Source organism: Nuphar pumila, chromosome 8 (genome assembly GCF_984573655.1).
Source record: "Nuphar pumila chromosome 8, dmNupPumi1.hap1.1, whole genome shotgun sequence".
NCBI classification, from domain to species: domain Eukaryota; kingdom Viridiplantae; phylum Streptophyta; class Magnoliopsida; order Nymphaeales; family Nymphaeaceae; genus Nuphar; species Nuphar pumila.
This window is the reverse complement of record NC_143256.1, coordinates 112,619,078-112,631,872: the sequence shown is the minus strand read 5'-3', so window position 1 is coordinate 112,631,872 and position 12,795 is coordinate 112,619,078.

Below are 12,795 nucleotides of genomic sequence, written 5' to 3'. Positions count from 1 at the left end.
AGAAAACCAATGAATGTAGGGCTCGAAATAGTGAAAAGAACGGAGAGGATTAGGAAGGTTCATCTAATCTGACGGTTCTCAGAATCGAACCAACAAGGGACGAAGAAGAACAATAGAATGAACCACACAAAAATTATACCATACAAAAAAAAAACAAGGAAAGGAGGCGAGCAAGCGAGGCGCATACCAGGCGAAACAAGAACTCTCTCTCTCTCTCTCTCTCTCTGGAGGAGGAGACGAGACTGAGAGAGTAGAGTTTGTGTGGTTTTGATCCGTTAAATCACTTTAAGAAAGTGATTTGATATCTTTACCGTCCATTGTTTCATCCGAAGGAACCTACGGTCTTTATGCAATTTGTGGACAGTGAGGATGCCAAATCACTTTTCTAAAAGTGATTTAATCGCACACAGGTCGTACTGCCTTCCTTGGTAGGGTGTAACCGGGTCTGGTTCGGGTTGAGTCTTATCCAACCCTTATTATATCGGATCAAAAAAATTAGGTCCGAACCGAAACTGACTTAATTTGATTCGTGTTCGGGTCTCGGTATTAATTGAACTTTATGGACCCGTGATTTGGATATAAACAGATTGAGTCTTAAATGGACTATTATTTTAATCGGATCTAAAAATTAGGACCGAAGATATACAAATCGGAAACCATGCATTTAGGGTTGCCAACTGGTCTGGTTTGTATAGGATACTCTAACCCATCTGACCCAAACCTAAATTCCCGGGTATGGGTATGGAAAGTGTCAACCCTTATAATGTTTGGGTCTACCCAAAGCTGACCATAACAATATGCGGGTTCGGGTCATGATTTTTGCCAAGTACTGAACCCAACCCGGCTTTTTCTTGGATATCCGACTCAATTATTTTATTTACATATAATTATCCGGGTTCAGGTTTGGGATTCTATTTAAGTGACCGGACAAAACCCAAACCCGGTTATTAGTCAACCTTGACCCCACCCGTTGACAGCCCTAACATTTATGCATAATTATGGGCAGTGAAGGCCGAAAGATATTATTTCTTTACTAGTTTTCTTTTTAAATAATATCTTTGTTATGTATTTTTTGAATGAAAATATTAATTTATTTATAATTTCTAAAGTTTTCAAAACCATGCCTAGCTTTTGGTCTATTTGCAAATACGTGCTAAACTTTTGAGATATTATGAATACACGCCCAAGTTAACAAAGCAATTGTTAGGAATTAAGTTGTAATATTTCAAAAAATTTGCATGTGTTTATAGGTCGAAAGCTAGGTAGATTTTTATAAATTTTATAATTTTTAAAAATTTAAAAAAACACACCACAAGTTTGGGCAATAATAAAAAACACAGCTAAGTTTTGGAAATTTTAAAAATGCACTTAAATTTTTGTGTCATTAACAATCTTCCATCCATTTAACCTAGGTTATCACTAACCCAAGATGAGTTAAGAGAGTTAATTTATTAATTATTGTAAATTTTTTATGTTTATTTAAATCAATAAAGATAGATTTTGTTTTAATTTTTAGATTAAATTTTTATTAAATAGAATTAGAAGTGAATGAAAATCCAAAACATAAATTCAAATGAATTTAAAGGTTTTAATGAATTTAACTTGAAATTGAATTTCATGAGAAATTGGAATTCGAAGATAATTTAGAACTAATTTCAAATTGGATTTGGATCTAATTAAATTTAATTCGATCTCAGATAGGTCCAAAATTCACTTGGGAATTAGATGCAGATAGGTGTCTGATTCAAATTGAATTGGATTCAAATTCACTTGGGAATTGGATACTATATATTATGTTACATCTACGTTGTTTCTACCATGAATTAGAATCCCATGTTTATGCATTAGATCATACATGATTTATTCTTTCATATTTGAATTCAAAGAAAAAAATGAGTGCATGGTTGTAGATTTATGCCTTTTGATAATGTTCCCTTTGTGTTGGATTTTTGTAACGCCCCAAATTTTATCGTTTTTTTTACATAAAACATTTTTAATAAAATGCTTGCAAAATATTGTTCTTAATTTACAATTTCTTTTCAAATACAACTTCCAAACCAGGATCCGAATTTCACAAGACAATTGCACACTTTTGTAAAATATAAAGGTCATTCTATTGCACAAAATGTAACTTGTACAAAATATTTATCAACATTTACAAAACATACAAAGTTCCCAAAAACCACAAAAGCAGTTTCAAGTCCACGTTCACTAATGTTTATTAGCTGCTCACGTGTCCTCCGTTGCCACCTCTACCTATTGTTGATTATTTAAAAAATTAGTAATAATTATAGGGTGAGACAAACTATAGTCCCAGTGTGAACCAATTACTCACAGAAACATTACGAGGTAGTAGCACGAGACCAAGTCCATTAAGGTCACTATGCTTAAAAACCTTTTTCCCAAACAAAAAAAAATGATCCATAACTCATCAAAAGTCGACCTTTAGGAGAACTTTCAGTCAAAAGAAAAAACTCAAAGGAGTCGACTTGCCTTACCTCGGGGTCGACTCAAGGACTAAAAGAACTCAAGAGTATTCCTTATATGTGAATTTCGAGGACAAAATTCTTTTTAGGGGAAAAGGATGTAATACCCATGATTTTTTATCAGATAAATAAACTTGAAATTTAGGTCGTTAAGCTGGTACAAGGTTATTTTTATTGTTTTAATTGTTTATTCATAATTGGATCTCAGATATCCTATTTGGATCTTCAATGTTGGATCCTTAATACCCTATTCACAACTTTGATTTTTCATTCGGATCTCAGATAGCGAATCACGAACATTTTAATTTAATAACAAATAAGGGATTTTAGGCAAATGGATCAGATCTCTAATATTGAAACCTCAATATCATGGTCATATTGGACACTGGATCCAGAAAGAATTTAGGGGATTCGCGAAGTTCAAATTAAATGTTAATGAAAAAATTTCTATTTTTGTACCTATAACACTTTATAGGGGTCTGTAGTAGCAAACGTGATGGGTGGATCCACATTACTGCATTTGGATCCTGAACAACTAAGAGGTAAAAAAGGGTAGGGATCCAATTAAAATTTACTTGGATCCATTATAAGTCACTTGAAATCCACGATAGTGTAGTTTGGATCCAGGAATAATTTCTGTAGATCCATGGGTCCAAATCCTAATGTGAAGAAAACTTTGGATCCTTAGATCCGAATTTTTTTTAAGAGTGCTATGAAAACAACGGATCCTGGAGCTATAGTAGTTTAGTGGAAATCCCTGATAATGAATTTGAATCCAAAAGTAATATAGTTGGATTTATATTTCAGAAAAAACATTTTTACCTTAAAAATCGAAAAAGAACCAGATTCGCGGATGGATCCGGATAGGCCAAAGGTGGACCCAACTGTTGGTGGGTCGCGGGTCACGAGTTTGGTTGACCCAAACATGCACATGTATGTGCGTTAAAAATGCAAAGAGGAAGGGATAATAATGTGTGTTAAAAACAATAAGTTAAGTTAAAAAAAATGTAAGGTTAAAAGAGAGGATTATGCAAACCCTAAAAAGGGTTTGCTCATGAGTTAAATAAGGGGCTGCGTGTTTTCACGCAGCCACTGAAGAAAATGGGTAACCAACCCCTTCTCTCTCTCCCCCACGATTTCCTCGGTTTCCCCCTTCTCCTCCAACTCTATCCTTCACCTCTTTAAATCCCCCACTCTCTCGTTCCTCCTCTCTCACTCATTACCTTTTTCCTCTCTCTGTCGCACGACTTGAGGAAGAGCGCACAGCGACAATAGGGGAAAAAGCTGCGAATAAGGTAGGTTTTACTATTTTTTTTCTTTAGGGTGTACTGTGGGTCGAGCGTGGTGTGTGGGCTTGCCGTGAGGCCCAAATATAAAAAAAAGGTTTATTGTTAGTACAGAAGTGTTGTTTCATTCTTTTACTGTTCATGTAAGATTCATAATCAACATCTATTGTTGTTCATGTTTGGAAAGGGGTTGCACAATTCCCTCAATATCATGATGTCATGTTAACTTAAATACAACAAAGAAAAAGCTACCATTACTTATTTGTAGTTCTCGTTAGAAAAAAAAATATGTAAAGAATGCTGGTAGTAGTTGCCAGTGCACGTTTTTTGTAGTGGGATGTTGCAGGTTCAAAACTCAATGTATGTTTGTATGTTGAATAATAGGTTGAGACTCCTATAGTGTGGTTTTCATTGTTGATAGAATCTGTCAGCAATACTTGAAATACTATCAAATATGGAGGGCCAATCTTGAAAACAATTTGTAACAGGTTAAATATTCAGATGAGGATTTGGCCATGATTCATACATGGAAATCCCTATTTGTTGGGTTTTTGTTTATGATAAAAATTGATACATGATGCTTTTGTTCAGTCGGTTATGTTGGTACTTTGATTTAAGTAATGCGTGCGAGAGTAGGGTGTCATGAAATGTAAATTTTCTCATATTACTAATTTTTGAAAATGTTCATTTTAGCTACAGTGTTATGTGACAGCTAGAGAGGGATTGTGTTATTCTGATCTTCAAAGTTCCTTTTTGTGAGGTTTTGGAAAATCTTGTTTTGATCAATCCTGTCAATGGACATCAAAGTTTTAAACACTGAAATGTTACCTACTGTTGTTCCCTGTTAAACGAAAAAAAAAACTGGTTTCTTGGAAACTATCCAGCCGGTGTGTATGGGTGGGTCACCCAGAAAATTTGACATATATTTGGAATTTTTATTTTTGGCATAAGAATACAACAACTTCAGGGGCTGTGTTCTGCAAATTTTTATATACTTAGAAATGATTGTTTCTTGCATATCAATACAAGCGGCATTTGCTTGGTCCGGCATTTTACTATACTGCAAAGTGCTATATTGCTAGTAGCAGTGGTAGTACCTGTGTAAACACCCCAAATTTTCCTCATCCATTCTCAAACACCCCCCCTCGTGTGGATGCCAACCCTGGTAGGTCAGTACAAGAGTCCAACCCTGAGTCTGTTTTAGGAAATTGCCATTTTACCCACTTTCATTAGAAAAATTATCATTTTACCCCTAGGTCATCCCAAACCTCAGTTAGTCGAAGTCAACCATGCTCATTCTCAAGCTCAAAACAATTAGAATGTCTGTCATTTCTAGCTCACATGAGCTCACGATGAGCCGATCATTTCTATTTCTAACCATTCCTGTCAAAATGGGATCATTTCTTTAGAAATGAGCTCAAAGAAATGAGCTCATTTCTCACTCAAATCCAAGCTAATTGTCTTCGAGTCAGTCATTTCCAGTTTGTCCTATCCCTCTGAGTCTATCTTGAGCTCACCAGAAGTTCAAGTGCTCCAGTTTCAGTTTAAAACCATTTTCAAGTGTCCGAGAGCCTATTTTAGCCTATTTCAGCTCATTTAGCTGAAGTTGAGTTGAGTCCAGTCAATTGAGCTAGTGTTTAAGCTTCAATTTTAGTTCATCTTAGTATTACTGATCTCTGTTTCAATTGAAACCCAGCCCTAGTCTGTAATTCACTTCACTCCAGTGACCATTTCTCGCCATTTCTCTAAAAATGTCAGATTTTCTTGACAATTCAATCTGAGAGTTCAGTTGAGTCAGTATCTTGTCAATCCATTCGAGTTCTGAAACTCTAAAACCCAACTCAATTCAGTTCATTTAAATTCAATCCAGCTCAAACCCTAATTTTCAGTATCACTCTAGCCCGGTAGAGACCAAAAACCATTTCTTAAACCATTTTGTCCATTTTATCAATTTTACCACTTTTTGAACTGGTACAACTATCAATCGGGGTCTAATATCCAAAATTCTTCATCCAGGGTTAGCATTTCGCATGGCATTTCATATCATTGCTCATCATTTTTCATCATTTCATAACATTTCATTTCATTTCATTTTCGAGATCCAAAACTCTAGTTTTGAAAATTTCAATCCAGATTTGAGTTTTAAAGCTTTTCAAAATCAATTTTACACCCTGGGTTTCCAAAATTGACATTTTTACCCTCAGGATTCTAAATTTGAAAATATTTTTTTCTGAGAAAATAATCTAGATTCTTTTAAAAGTTGATTTTTCAAATTCTAAACTGGATTTGCTTCGCAATAGGGTATAAAACTTCAAATTCTAAGCTTATTTCAAAAACTGCCAAAAATAGCCAAAAGTTTTTCTGAGGAATTTTATAAAGTCATCTTGCTTTTGTCACAAGTGGGACCCATTCTAAGTGGTGGCTTTTAGCTTTTATTTCAACATTTCCTTTTTTAGAAATCGTGTGGGCCCATGCCAATGTGGCGCCCACTTTGAAACCCTTTTTAAAAAACCATGTGGGCCTACTCCAAGGTGGCGCCACATGTAAAACAAAATAATAAAAAGAAAATAAAACAAAAATTCCAGATTTCCTTTTCCCTTCCTTTCTTCTTTTCCTTCTTTCCTTTCTGCTTCCCTTCTTTCCTTTCCTTCTTTCCCTTCTTTCCTTTCCTTCTTTCCCTTCCTTCCTTTCCCTTCTTTCCTTCTTTCTCTCTTTCCTTCTTTCTCCTAAGGGCCATACGACTGAACCTTTTTTTTGCTAAACATCCTATCTCTTTCATTAAAACCTAAGTTTTGGGTTTTAATGAAAGGAGAGATGACACACCCAACAACTTTTTAGCCTCTCTCTAACCCTCTCTCCGGATTCCCCTTTGCAGCCCTTTCATTTACGCCCAACAAGGTCCACCTTGAAGCACCCCCATCAGGCTGCAACCTTCCTCCATCACATCAACGGTACATCAAAAAGTTTTGCTTCAACCCCTTTGGCTACAACCAGCCCCAGCGAGGTCCACCTTGAAGCACCTCCATTCGGTGATAGCAGCTCCAATGACCATCTGCAGCCTCCCTCCAGCATCCCCAAAGTCTCTACAACATCTTCAAAGTGGCCACAACCTCCATCTTGCATAGCAGTCACTACAGTCAGTGCCTACCTCCTCTCAAAATCTCCAACTACTACTACAAACTCCTAGTCGGTGTGAGCTTCCTTCAAGGTAAATCCTTTTTAGATGTTTTTCCTTATGAATCCAGCATGAATCCAGTCTCAAAACTGAATTCACATGGTTAGAGAGCCTCATCAAGGAGTTTATGATATTGATCTCTAAGGTTTAATGTTGTGGAAGCGAAAAGATCCATCTGATAGGTGGATCAGATCATTCCTTCCGCACAGCAACATCAAATATAGATCATGCCTTCCTAATATTTCTTTTTTTTTTCTTGTTCTTTATTTTTTGTTTATTGTCGTTTTAATGATTAAGTTTACGTTTTCAAGAATCTTATTTCCATGATGTTTATAGTTCCACATTTAATTCATGTGTTTAGGTTAGCCATATTAGGGTTTCATGATTATTTTATTGATCTTTATGTTAGACGTGTGGTCCAGCCATTATTGCATGTATCAATTTTTGTTAATAAATTCTGGGAATTTTATCTTAGGCACCATTTTTTGTTCATAATTCCCTGCAAAAAATCCGGATGGATTTGGGTTCTAGAGCCCCTCTTTAAAAATCAAATACTGAACTGGGTTTTAAACCCTGTGAAAATTTTGGACACACTTATAGCAGACTTGTGGACTCAAGATCTCTCCCATGGGAGATCCAATTCATTCCAAAAAACATACAGTAGATTCAGAGCAAGATCTACTATTTTCATGTATTTTCCTGGATTTTTCTAAAAAGATCTACTACCCTTCAAAAATTAGATTTTCCAGACCCCTATGAAAATCTCGATTTCTGCTTGTTAGGGTCTAGACCGACCCTAATCGGTTGTGACATTTCAATCCGTAGGTCAGATGTCAAAACATCCAACAGTGGAGTTGTTCTTAGTGAACTCATCTGTCATTTTTTAGATTTTCAGAATTTTTAGAGTTCAGATTCTTAGTTTTCTAGATTTTACAAATTCAGTAGCCAAATCCCTGTTAGATAGATTTTATCAGAATTAGAGGTCTGATAAACCTCTATGTCCATCCAAACCGTTCATCTAATCCCAAAATAGTCAAAGTAGGAACTTCTATTCTGTTTGTTAGAGCCATTCTCCCAAAATTTTAGTCATTTTCTCCACTGTTTGCTATTTTTCTCATAATTTTTCCCGAAACCTGTCAGTCTGCCTTAAGTTCTAGAGTCGCCGGATTCCGATCCGACTTGCCAGAGATGTCAAGCTTCGACCATAGGTCAAAACCAGAATCTGTAAAAGGCAAAAATCTTTGTCTAATTGTCCTCTATTACCCCATAAATTTAAGAAATTTTTATGGTAGGTTAGTACCCTAAATTCAGTTTAGATTGAGAGTTTTAGGCAAAATCTTAATTTTTAGGAATTTTAGTTATTTTCTATATTAAAAAAATATTAAAAAAATATCAAAAAAATAATTTTTTGAGTTTTATTTTTGGTTTTAGAATTAGTCTAGGTGTTCATGATAAATTTGGCTCAATTTCAAGTTCATTTGCCTTTTGTGTTAGATCATTTTTAAAATCAAAGGCGTAACTTAGGCGAAAATCAAGTTAAATTCAATATTTTGTGATATTTTTGCCATTTTAGGGTTTTTATCATGTGAATAAGCATATAGTATCATATTAGGATTAATTTCAATATCATTTGCATTTCATATTCAAATTATTGCTAAATTAATTTCAGAAAACCCTGATTTCAAGGCCATAGTCTTGTTATTAGGGGTATTTTGGTCATTTTGACCTCAATTTCGAAATTCCAATCTTTAATTCTCTAAATTTTCATGCATATCATTATATTGCATCATATTGTATTTTATTTTATTTCATTTGATTTTCAAATTTTTAAATTTTATAAAAATTCTTTTAGAAAACCCTAATTTCAAGGTCATCCGGGGCATTTTGGTTATTTTATCTTAATTTCGAATTTCCAAACTTTGATTTTCACATTTTCAATCATATCATCTCATATTATGTTTGATTTTTTTTCATTTGAATTCCAAAATCTCATTCTACAAGATATTTTTCTGAAAAACCCTAATTTCAAGACCATAGTCTTGTTATTGGGGGTATTTTGGTTATTTTTACCCCAATTTTGAATTTTCAAGTTTATTTATGAATTTGATTACTTATTTTTCATGTTTATATCAAAGAGGGTATGAATTTGGGTTTATATCTGAATAATATCTGATAATTTTCAATATTTTTTGATAAATCTAGATAAACCTACATTTCTGTGCTAACATGTTTTCTAGTTTTGCAAAAATATTCAAGAAAAAGATTTAGTTATTTTATTCTTTTTCCTTTATTCAATTCAATGTAATATCAGATGTAATAATTTGGAATAAGATTTACATTTTCTGCGTAGAATAGGACTGCATTGCATATAGTTTAATTCTGCAAATTTCAATATCTGATATATGATGCATATGCACATTTTCCAAAATCATTACGGTTGACATGAATGGCACGTGCACAAGCTCTTAAAAAGTTGACAAAATCGGTGGAATTCGTATTTTTGGTCATAGTGAGAATACGAAGGAAACCCAGATTTGTGATCTTCATATTAGCCACATTCAGCCTACACTCTTAGGCTAACTTCAAAATTGCACTACATTTCTCAAAATTTCAAAAGGATTTTCCCAATTCCTTAAAGAAATATCTTTCAAATTCATATTCATTTATTTAATTTGCATTGTTTTCAAACTCATTTTCCAATTTCAATTCAGAGAAATCGATTTTCTCAGAACTTTTTAAGTCTTTCTCAGGATTTGATTTTATCAAAAACTCTGAGTTTTCAAATGGTATTTCAAAGTATTTCCCAAGTTCAAATCATGATTTCACAAGGTTTTCACATTCTCAATTTCATTTTCAAATCCCAAAATCGATTTTTCTAAAGTCCCTGAATTACTTATGAAATTGATTTTTTCCAGAATTCTCAAATCCATTTTAGAAATCGATTTCCTCAGAAAAGCAATCCAAATCTCAAAATCGATTTTCTCAAAGTTCAAGTTTTCCTGAGAATCCATTTTTCATTCAAGATTCATTTTCCAATGCAATTCCTAATTTTCAATGAAATTCAATGATTTTCCCAAGCATTTCTCAAGCATTCTCCAAGTACATCTCAATTTTACAAGGCAAACATCATATTTCTCAAACTTGCATCTTTTCAAAATTCTATAGCACATGCCTGATTCTTTGTGCATTTTCGAAAGATAGAGCATAATTTAGAAAGTTGAACTTAGTCAAACCTCACATTTGATCCTTTGTTCAATTACCCTTGGTAAAGGCATTAGAACAGTTCAACCTCGTACCGACAGGTGGATCCCATTCCATGGAATTTTCCCGCAAATTTTTAAAACAGAGGCGAGTAATTTTCAAAACCATTTTCAAAACTTCGTTTGAGTTTGACTCGCAGAATCGTTTTCTCTTTCTCCTAGAGGGAGGGGAAAAAATTTGCGATGATAACAACCTGCTTATGTTAGCGTGTAAAATTTTTTATTTCGCCTGATAAAGCAATGTTGGCATGCATATATTGAATGTTGCATATAGTTGAATACGCAGTAGGTGATTACATACATGTAGATGCATTGAGGATACTTGTGAATGTTGTTAATATGAATTGGAAGTCTAGGTCCATGGAATGTTGTGGATCGAAGCATGCCTATTTTTTTTGTCTAAACTTATATTTCTGAATTCTGTGAGCATTGAACAAAAACTAAAGTCATGATGAGCATGGATTTTTTTGGTTATATGTGATTACAACTTGTTTTTTTGTCATGATCCATGCATTTATGTTGTACCGAATATATATTTTCACCGTTCTCATAGATCTGTACTTCACTGAACTAGTACAAGCATAAGGTTCACCGTTTAAATGCATCACTGAGTGTGATTTGTGCCAGGATCATGCCTAATGGTATTCCAATATTTGTACCAGTATGCATCTAAAGGATTCCATGTTTTATTAGGCACATAATTGTCAACTGTGTTGTTTTTGAACCCCGTCGCTATGTTATTTCGAACCACATTTTTGAACCACATATCCATATTGTCCTTGAGACACCATTGTGTTGTTTTTACCCACATAACCGTGCTGCTTTGAGCCACATGAATGTGCTATTTTGTAGCCACACCCAAGTGCAATTTTGGTTACGTGATTGAATGGTTTAGGTATATGTGTGCAATTCGAGCAATGTATATGCTTACACAATATTGTAGGACAACGTACATTCAGTTTGGGAAATGTGACTACCCATGTATATATATATATATATATATATATATATATATATATATATATATATATATATATATATATATATATATACTTAGTGACTCAGTGTTTTCCTTTGTTTTAAAATATGGACATTTAGCATGTTAAATTTTTAAAAAAAAAGTGTGAACAGTTGTCCTATAACCCATTCGCATGTTCCAGAATTTTGATACTCAGATTGACTAAATATAAAGCATTATGTATGTCCTGAATATTTTTTCTTTGTGAAACTATAATGGATTTCTCGTATTTGGAATGTTCATGTTATGACATGTTAATATGTGTCAATAACTCTAGTTGTTGATATATGTATAGCTGGGTTCAGAACATATATTTGCCCACGTCAGTATGCTTACATTTTCTACATCTTCATACTTACTTGAGCTTGATCTGCATTTGACTATGAAACATTAACCGAGCCTGTGAGGTTTTCTACCTATTCAGCTAACATTCCAAGATTGATTAAGCTGCATACTTTTCAAGATGTTAATTGCTAACGTGTTGGAAAAAGATGTATATATTGTTGCAATTCTGAATCTTTGAGCCGACATTGTGTACCCTCTAAATGAGCAGATTGAGACTCTACTTGCCTTGGTAGAAGTTGATAGTGCACGGCACCATGTGTTGGGTCACACACTAGCCTTGAGATCATAAGAGGAATACATGTGAAAATTTGAAACGTATATATATAAAAGAAATTTTGCCTGGCTGGTTTAAAGGCACCGGGGCATCCGTGCTTGACGGTTTAAAGGTACCGAAGCACCCTGGGTGGGTCTGCATAATTGAATAGTTAAAGTTTTGGGTTAACATTGGCATGAAAATACCAAGTTTGGTGCTTGAGAATCTTGAGTGAATCTCTTGAATTTATAGACCTCATACAAATATGAAACTTAAACTTAATATTCCTGCCTGACTGGTTTAAAGGTACCGAGGCTTGTGTGCTTGACAGTTTAAAGGTACTGGAGCACTCTGAGTGGGTCTATGCAATCAAATAGAACAAAATTGACTTGTATACCCTTGTGAGATCACAAAGGGTGGGGATTTACTACTATGATAGTAAAATTTTGGGGAAATGCCCTTGTACATTGAGAAATTTAAATAAATAAAAAGATCAACCCACTCAATTTTTGGGCTTACCTTAGAGAGGGTAGGTGGTACAAAACTCTGAGAACATGTGTTTATTGCTTCGAGCGACAATGGCTTGTTAGTCCCCAGTGCTCGGAGTTGGGGGACCCAGACCACCAATGCGTTTTAGGTGGTAGCCCTTTGTTCTTCTATAGAAGTTAGGGATGCATCCTGTTTTGGTTTTGGGCTTTTGGAAGTATCTATCGGTCAATGGCCGCTCCCTTAGGATTTACAATTTTAGTTAGAATATTCGGATTAATAAAACACCAATGAATAATAAATCCTTGAATGTTGTCTTCTGAAATAGTTGCCTTGACCCGCGTGTACCTGCGGGATAATTAAAGATAAACATTTGAATTAGATCATCTTAGGTATCACATCTAAGTAGGTAGTGATAGATTTACAATTTTATACATATACAGTTACTTGTGACATGTGAACATTTAATTTCAGCATGCAATAAAT